Source organism: Engraulis encrasicolus, chromosome 21 (assembly GCF_034702125.1).
Source record: "Engraulis encrasicolus isolate BLACKSEA-1 chromosome 21, IST_EnEncr_1.0, whole genome shotgun sequence".
In the NCBI taxonomy this organism is placed as follows: Eukaryota; Metazoa; Chordata; class Actinopteri; order Clupeiformes; family Engraulidae; genus Engraulis; species Engraulis encrasicolus.
Window position 1 is genome coordinate 1,409,465 of NC_085877.1, and position 10,160 is coordinate 1,419,624.

Consider the following 10,160-nt stretch of genomic DNA (forward strand, 5'->3'; position numbering starts at 1 on the left):
AAATAAAAACAAGGGAGCGCACACAAACTATGCAAATGTTAGCACAGTTATTTTCCGGAAGGGTATGCTTTAAATACCAGAGGTCAGCCACACTAATTGTGTTTTGAATTGAGGCCGGTCTGACTAGAGAAGAGGGACTTCAAAACAAAGGAAATGATGTCAGCTTTTCTGGAAGTCCAAGGCCCCACTTTCCATCCTATTCAGTGGTAGAGCAGAGGGAAAATATGGAAATAAAGAAAGAAAACACATCTCTGGCTTTATTTTTGAAATGCAAATGCAGATGATTGTGCATTTCTTGTAAAGCATTTTGCTGTTTGAACATCAAGGTTCAAAATCTTCCATGATGATGCATGGCTTTGAACCGTGACCGTAAAATAAATCATAACAAAAGCAAAAAAAAGGGGTGAAGATTATTTCAGCTGATTATTTTCAGTGGAAACCTCATCCCTGGGTGATCTATTTTCACAGATGTGTGTTTTGGCATAGTTGTGTCTACACAGGCCTGGAGTCAAGAAACAACAAGTTGCAGGGAAGAAGACAAGCGTGTGGAAGGGCCTCTTCAAACCATACTCATTCAATAACACCTGATAGCATCTTAACCAAAATATCCTTGTTTTTGCTGTGCAGTCCTGAGTGTGTGAGATAGAGTGACCACATAGCCTACATCTCTTATTCCACATCTCTATTATTCCACATCGCTGTTATTTCATATCGCTGCTCCCGCTGCCTGATCTTGGAGTGGACCATCTCCACTGAGTCACCCTCCTGCTGAAGTCATCTGAGAGAGCGGGGAACAATTCCCTGGCAGAGGAGCACAGTGGAAATTTTGCCATCACCACCATCATCATCACGCACACAAGGATCAGCCTCTCGTTAACTTCCCAGCAGCACGTCCACTCGGCCCTCAATGAGAAACACATGAGGCACCATTCCATCGTCCACGGCCATCTCAACCCCCCCTCCCCTCTCAAAACACTCACCCATCCTCTGCAACTAGACCTTCACACCCTCTGCGTGTTACTTTGGCGCTATAAAAGCAAAAAAGTATGATTTTAATTAAAACACAGACATCTACTCTGAGAAAGCCATACCACCACAACACCACCTCCCAACTCCATCAGCCCCTCAAAGCATCCACCTCTGCTCCTACCGTACACACTCACACCCTCTGGCCTTATGAAAGCAAAAAAAGCATGATTTTAATTAAAACACACACATCTGCTCCGAGACACTCATTCAATCGTCACTGGCCATCTCCACCACAATAACACCCCTCATGGTTACCCTCCCAAATGCACCTAGACCCTCACACCCTGTATGTGTTACTTTGGTCCAATAAAAGCAAAAAAGGTATTCTAACCAAAACAAAGACATCTGCTCCGAGATAGCCATTTCATCGTCACTGGCAATCTCCGCCACAACAATCCCACCAAGCCTCACCCCCACCCCTGAAGGCCTCACCACCACCCACCCACCTCCACACCTCCACTCTCACACACCCATCTGCATGGTACTTTGGCCCTATTAAGCCAAAAAGTATGGTTTTAATTAAAACACTGATGAGTGGAGGTGCAAAACGCACACCAGAAACAGAGGTGCTGGCAACCAGAAAATACAATTGCAGGAGGAGAGAAGTGCTGCACACTCACAAGTTAAATAAACAGTTTTTAATGTGACAACGTTTCGGCCTGGCGGCCTTCTTCAGGTCACGTTACGGTCTTTAATTAAAACACTAACAGGCATCTGCTCCGAGATAGGCATTCCATCGTCACTAGCTATCTCACAGCAGAGGTTCTACCCATTTGGGGGCCCTAGGCAAAACAGACACATGGGCCCTCTTAAATTATTTTTGACTGGTATTTACCATGGTCTGGATGCCTGTGGGGTTCAGAGGAGTAGATGTGTGCACATCCCACCCGATGGACCAGGTGTAGGACAATAAAAGCAATATTGTGAACCCCCGTTTCAAAGGGGTTATTGCTTTTATTATTGCTGTGGGGGACCTCTAAAAAGGGGCAGATCTGGTAGGGCATAGGCAATTGCCTAGCCTTCCAATTGCTAAAACGCTCTCTGCCATCTCCACCACAATAACCCTCCTACCAAAGGCCCCAACGACGCACCTCTGCACTTTCAATCTTACACCCATGTGCATGTTACTTTGGCCCCATAAAACAACTTCAAAAAACATGATTTCAATTAAAATACAGACACCTGCTCAGCGGAGATAACCGCAAAATCCCCCTCTGCAATAACACGGAGGAGAAAGCAGATCTCCAAAGTTGGAGTTAGGGCAGGGAGGCATGCTCTGCAAAGGGAGGAGGAGGAGGAGGAGGAGGATACTGGGGTCGGGTTGGGGATGTGGGGAGATGTTGGGGAGTGCTGAAGGAATCTGCTTGATAGATTTTTTGAGGGGGATTAGGAGGACTTCTTGCGCCACAAGCCCCTGTTCCAGGTCTGTGTTTGTCTTGGCACCCGATGGTAACGTGACGCTGAACTGAATCTGAGCCTAAAAACCCCATTGCCAGTGGAGCTAATGGAGAACCTGGACGACGTGGACACTCACTGGCTTCCATTGCTCCCCTGAAGGCACTGAATAAACCTGAATGCTTTATTATGAAATACATAAAACACATGCTGGGTGCATGTCAAGTGTCAGGTGGAGGATGATAGATCGACGACAAGAGTGGACCTTTGGATATCTTTGCGCTACACTTCTGTCATGACTAACGGGAGCAGGGACGCCGACAGCAGGGTGGACCAAAAGGGTCAGTTGTCCTGGGCCCAGGGAGAGTGGAACCCAAAATTGGCTTTTCATTAGATTGTATGTATTGGATGGGGGGCCCCTTCAGATGACTTCGCCCTGTGCCTGGGTAAAAGCTGTCAACGGGCCTGAGCAGGAGTTATGGGATTGGTCTGGACACCTTGACAGCAAGAAGTGTAACTCACTTCCCGGAGTTGTCCATGCTGGTGGCTTCTTCTTCACTACAACAGAGAAAAACAAAGTGGATTATTGGAAATTAGTTCGATTTATGGGGTGCTCTCTGCTACATTGCGTACATGTACCGGTACTGTGTACTGTGTGAGCGCAAGAAAAACTGCCTGGAATTAGTTAACCAAGGTCAAGTTACCTTAGGAGTCTCACAGGGATTGGTATGAACCCAACCTTTCAAACAGCCTTGATATATGGTTCATATTTTATACGGATCATATTTATAACAATTAGCCCTTGCCGTGAATTACAGGAATATAGGTCAGTGTGTCCAGAGTAGTGGATGAATGGCCTAGAAAGTGGGCTTCCCAGAAACCGACATTGTATAACACTTTTGCAAGCAGACGGAGGCAAAAGCACAACAAACATCAACATGTCTCGCTAAAGGGCTGCCATGTCATTGTCAGTTTCGCCCGAGGAGCCTGGGAGCAGAGTGTCAAAAACGCATAATGTAAATCACGGACCGGAAAGTTCCTGTCATGTGTCGTCCGGTGTTTTGACAAAATCCTTCTACACCCGCGGCAAAATAACAATAAAAGTTGGCAGTAGGAGTCCAGAGCAACACAGTGTGTGCAGCCTCGGGGATGTGTCACCGTCCATAAACAATTATACAATAAGCCGGCCCCTCATTAGCCAACAGCTGGGACATGTCGCTGTCTTATTAGCTGGCTAAAAAAAACCTTTATGGCCTGTGTCCACGGCACGATTGAATGAGAGAGAGAAAAAGAAAGAGAGAGAGAGAGAGAGAGAGAGAGAAGGGGGAAAAGAGAGTGAGAGAGAAAGAAAGAGGTAGAGAGAGAGAGAGAGAGAGAGAGAGAGAGAGAGAGAGAGAGAGAGAGAGAGAGAGAGAGAGAGAATGAAGGAGAGAAAGAGAAAAAATGGAGAAAGAACTGCAAAGAGATGCAATGAGGAATGGAGAGAGTGAGGGAAAGATGGAAAACAGAAAGTGGGAGGGAGACAGAGCCAGGTTGAGGAATAGAGAGAGAGAAAGAAAGGGAGAGGGAGAGAGAGAGAACGAGTGTGTGTGTGTGTGTGTGTGTGTGTGTGTGTGTGTGTGTGTGTGTGTGTGTGTGTGTGTGTGTGTGTGTGTGTGTGTGTGTGTGTGTGTGTGTGTGTGTGTGTGTTGGGGGGAGCATCAGGGGGGGTGGGGTTGCAGCCAGCCCACATGAATCTGTGGTGTCTCTGCTCTCCTCGCGGCCTCCTGCCTTGGCATCAGTTCTAGAGGCCCACATCTTCCCACAGCACGCTGTAATTTCTTAACCAGCTATATAATTTCTGTGGCCTGGCTCAGGCTGGCTCAGGGCGGAGGCCTCGCCCTACCACTGCCGATAGAGACATGGATTTTAATACCTGATGAAAAGACTGATCTTTTTAAAAAATTATTTTTAATTGTCCAAAAACCCATTCCCAAGAGTCAAAACCATGGTGCCTAAAAAGGCTCTAAAAAGTCATGTAGAGGTTAACATCATTGCACAGAGCTGAAATTGATTTAGTGTCTTAAAATCCCAATGCCTGTTGGGTAAGACTGGGATATAACGAGAAAAAAATGGTCTTTAATCATAGCTTGGAATCACAGTTTGTCATGGGGTCATGTCTCTCAGTGTCACCAGGGTTGTTACTCAGGGGTGTTTGGACACTTTTCCCCTCCCTAAACAAACACCAAATCATCTGGGTAGAAAAAGATGGCAGGGAGGCCTTTGCGGGGTGCTTTTGGGACAACCCGGTGACAGCAAGATGAAAGTCACTTCACACACACACACACACACACACACACACACACACACACACACACACACACACACACACACACACACACACACACACACACACACACACACACACACACACACACACACACACACACACACACACACACACACACACACACACACACACACACAGTCTGTTCTTCAGACAAGGGAGAACAAATCATCCTCTTCTCTTCAGTCACTGACTCAGACGACTGGAAGAAAGAGAAAGGGAGAGGAGTGTGTGTGTGTGAAAGATAGATGGAGTAATAGGGAAGAACTGACAAAAAAGCAACAGATGTGTCAAAAAAAAGAAACAGTTTCCTTCCTTCCAATCTGAGTTAAAAATTAGAGAGAGAAAAAGAGAGAGGGAAAAGAGTGAGGAGTGAGTGAGACACAGCAAAGAGGAATTGAGAGACGGAAGATAGAAGACATACTCAGACACAAAAATGAGAACTTGTAGTCGTCTTGCGCCTTGTCGTGTCTGCGTGTTTTTTTTTGCCACAGTCAAACAGATGAAAGCATCCCGCCCAGCCCAGGAGAGATGAAGCAATTTTTTTTTTCTCTGACGAGCCGCCCTCTGTTTTGGTTGGATGTGGTGATTCTGCTGAGCTTGTCTTGTGTGGAGTCACACGAGGATAGCAGAAACATACCACTCTGTGGTGACGGTGGTGGAGGTGAAAAAATAAACCCCAAAGCCCCAAGCTCCGGCCAAGATGCCTTCACCAGAGATTCCAGCAGAAAGCTGCATTAACATATGACAAAATGGGGCCCTGCCGTGGCCAACCGGAAGGGCACTTGCCTGCCATGCGGCTGACCCGGGTTCGATTCCCGGCCCAGGGCCTTTGCTGACCCCTCCCCGTCTCTCTAGCGATTCACTTCCTGTCCACCTCTAACACTGTCCTGTCAAATAAAGTCGAAAAAGACCCCAAAAAATCAAAACATATTATGAAATGGGGGTCTTGAAGCATTTCTCAGTGCTTGAAAAAAAAACCCCACATGTCACTGGGTTGCTCTGATTTTTTCCACATGGAATCAAAGGTTATCAAGTCCTTGCCTTTGTCCCCATTTTGAAAATATGCTTCTTGTCTCCCTTCTTCTTGACCCACTGATGACTGATTCACTGTGCGGGTACGACACCATTAGACCTCAGCTCCTGAATGGCCAGTTGTGCCCTGATTTCTTATTTTGTCTGCGGTCAAGTTCCCACAGTCGGTCATGTTCACGATTACCTTCTAGTGACCCTGACTTTTTCCTGTTGCTGAAATATTCATCCCCCCCCCCCCCCCCACACACACACACACACGACAGACCACCATAAATACTGCCAGCCAACAAATAGGACAAGTAAAACTTGTTTTGCCTCTGTCTCTGTCTGTGTGTGTGTGTGTCTGTGTGTGTGTGTCTAACAGAATTGCTTTGTCTATGTGTGTGTAAGTTTCTTTGTGGGTGTGCATGTGCACGTATAATATAATTGTGTGCATGTGTATAGCTACTTTTAGGTGAATTTATATATGCATGCATTTGTGCGTACCAGTTTAAGCAGCTAGTAGTTGTTACACTTTGCTTTACGGTCCCCATTACTTTAATTACCATAGGTGTGTACAGTTAGGAGCCTCTGTTTTTTTTCTTGACTGCACCTGGCAGCGACACATTAGGGGGCCCTTAACTTCACTTCATCATATACATAAAACGTAATCTATTTGATAGATTAAAAGAAATACAACTTTAAAAAGTTGCACACAGCTAGTTCAGTGATTGTGCAGAGCCCAACTGCAGAACACTCCAGTCGCATGCACATGTGGAATGCAGACCAATGAACTGCGCCAGGAACACAAAGGGGAAGAGGTGGACTACACAGACGGCACGAGAGAGAGAGAGAAAGAGAGAGAGAGAGAGAGAGAGAGAGAGAGAGAGAGAGAGAGAGAGAGAGAGAGAGAGAGAGAGAAAGAGAGAGAGAGACAGAGAGAGAGAGAGACAGAGAAAGACAGAGAAAGAGACAGAGAGAGGAGAGGGGGGCAGACAGACAATTTTCAAAGGGTTGTTAAGAATCTGCTGTTGTTGCTGATGCTTTCTGCAGGTGCAAATTCCTTGAATCCTGTTGTGTCCAGGCTTTTGGGTTTAGTGGAAAGGGGCTGTGAGATGAGAGAAGGGCAGGTGGGCGGAATATTCCGCTCAGGAAAGACAAAACCTCACAGACGAGGCCATCTTTTCTCCTTCTCCTTCTTCCCCTCATGTAGACTAGGCCAAATCCCAGATGTGGGAATGATGATAATAGGCTGCTTGGCTCTCCGTCAACAAAGCTCTATGAGGCCCCGCTGTGGCTCAAACGGTAGGGCACTGCACTGTTACGCCAGGGACATGGGTTCGATTCCCGACTTGAGGTAATTTCCCGAACCTCCCCCAGCTCACTCTCCCACTCCTTTCCTGTCCCATTCTTCACTGTCCTGTCCGAATAAAGGTGACCTCCCCCCCAAAAAAAATAAAATAAAATAAAAGCTGTATGTAGACTCCCTGGGGAAAAATACTGCATCTGTACTGCAGATTTCTTGCAGGATTGCCGTGATTTTGTGTCAGATCACTGCATAATGCAGTATTCATTTGTTGCAACTTCTGTCATAATACAGTACTTTTATGTCAAAATCACTGTATTTCATTGCCCAAAACCCCAGTAATACTGCAGCAATAGTGCAATTTTTACGAAGCAGTACAACACAGTTTATTTATCGCAAGGTCGTCAATAGGGGAGAGGAGGGTAGACCAGACCAAACCATAGCACAGATGTGGGGATGATGATAGTAATATGTCAGTTGGCTCCCCATCAGCAGAGCTGTATGAGGACTCCCAGAAGAAAATACAACTTCTTACAAAAGTCATAATCTTTGTGTCTGGGAAATAAATAAGACCTAGTTGATTTATTGGACTTACATCAGGCCTAGCCCTGTAGTGTCAAAAAGAAAGCATGAACAAAAGGTCTGAATATTCTTTCTAAACAGAAGGGGGAAAATATAACCGACATTTAAGGCCTTACTTGTTGTTTGAAAGGGAACATCAAGAGGATTCTTTGATTCCTTTCTCATCATTGTCTTCCCTTCATTAACATCACACAAATCACATTCACTACATAATCATATAAAGTTATAGCATACCATTGAATCTAATCAAAGTGATAAAATGAAATATACTAACCTAAAGACTTTATGAGACACTGGAACGATGTGGAAAGTGGTGTCTCGCAGGCAGGGAAACTGACAGTCGGGGACAAGTGGTTCAGTTGTGCCGGGCCCAGGGAGAGAGGGGGCCCGGAATTGGGTCTTTTCAGATTACTTTGTCCTGGGCCCGGCCATAGCTGTCAGCGACCCCTGTTCGCAGGCACCCCGTGGCTTTTGAGAGGTGCTGAAATATGATGGCCATTTCCCTGTGGCAACATTACCTCATGAGCAGACGGCCAAGGGTGCAGGGGCTCTGCCAAAACAACTCTCTGAGGAGGGGAACAAGAATGTCCACTCCACTCCACACCACTCCACTCAAGCCTCTCCTCTCTCTCAAGATATTTCACGATGGTGTTTTTGCATCACATGGGTTGAGACAATCGTACAGGCATTTGTTTCGCTGTGTTTTGTTTATGTAGAGAAATTGATATCCCTGAAATCAGGTCACCGTGTAGCTGGGGGCTTTTTTCCATCTCAACAACGTAAACTTCCACAATCTAATGTAAATGTAACTGTTGTAGGTCAACGTATCTGTTACCGCTATTTCAGATATACTCGTTTCTTTTTTTTTTGTAGAAACTGACATACTGCCATAAATGGGGAACAAGTCTAGGGCCTTGTTGAGTTCTTCATTCACATCTAGGGAGATCCCGTCTATGCCAACAGCACAAATAAGGCTGGAAATTGCCGTGGCCAATTGTAGAGAAGAGCTTCTGAAACACGTCTCGTAAAAAAAAAAACTGGGTCACACTTGCATGAAGCATCGAATGGTTGCTTGTTTTAAAAGCCTCTCTCCTTGCCCATTGATGGATATGTGAGAGATGTGAATGTGATGTAGCCCACCGCTGAGTTCCAGGACCCGATCTAAATATAGAGGGGTGTGTGTGTGTGTGTGTGTGGGGGGGGGGGGTTGTTTTTCTTTGCCTTCGTCCCTGCAGCCATCCATAATTCAAGGACATTTTTCCATGTTTTACTCGATGTGATTATGGCTGGAATGTCAAACATCAAGCTCATGGCATTGGCACGGAAATGTATAATGATGCCGGTAATAGCTGTTTTGGAAACAAAACGAGAACACAGACCACACATCTCAACACAGTAATATCAAAACTGTTTCGTATGGAAAAAGACTCTAGATTTCACCTGATTCGCTTGATTGAAACTATGTTCGGAAGAAAGATGATGGGTCTGTTTTAGATCAAAACCTAAATCAAAGCCCCTCCATACACTAAAGAAAGCTCATGTTAAGGCATCAGCAAGTGTACAAAGTCTAAACCTCTTGCACACTATGGCCCTCTGCAGTCTGGTGTGGGGTCTAATGCATCAAAACAGCTGCTGTCATTTCTACACTTAAAAATACTTCTATGGACTCTGATGACCCCTGAAGCTGTCATCCCATCCCATCTCAACACATCTTATTTGATCAAAATCTTCCACCTGCAACATCACACAACTAGTAGATGGTCAACTACCAACCTTCTGAAAATTAAGAGCCCCAAAACTGAGCTAATGGTCACGGCTCGACTCTCATTTAGTCATATCTCATGACACTACTATTACTACTACTACAATGCTACTTTGTCAATGTCAAATGCCATATCTGTTCAACAAGGGCGCTTGCTTGACTGTACAGAAACAATCTCTGAAACCCTTCAAGGGTTCTTCAAACAGCAGTATGGCAGCACATCTGTCCAGCTTCATGCAGCTTGACTGGCTCCCCATCGAGTCCCACACCTCCTATAAAAAGTCTTCATCCTCCTCCTCACCTCCTACCACAAATCACTCCGTGGACATGCTCCCCGCTAACTTGACCTTGACCTGATCTTCACCAACTCCAGCCCCTCCAGGGGTCTTCACGGTGCACTGACAAGGAGCAGCTGGCCATCCCCCCTACAGCAAACCTCCATACAATAGAATCTCTTGGAGCATGCCATGTGTAGTCTGCCAGTAACTGACCCAACTCTATGGAACATCAAAGTACATCACATTACATTTAGCAGACACTTTTATCCAAAACGACTCCTACTCCTCCAACTTCATCTGGGGTGCTTTTAAAAGTATCTGACAGCACATATTAAGACCTTCGCGGTCTGACTATCATTTGCTCAGCCGTGCTGTTTTTTAAGCAAAACACAGAGACATGGTCCACTTATACAGCTCAGATTGCAGTGCATGTAGTATAGACAGCTCAAGACACATTCAAATTTGTTC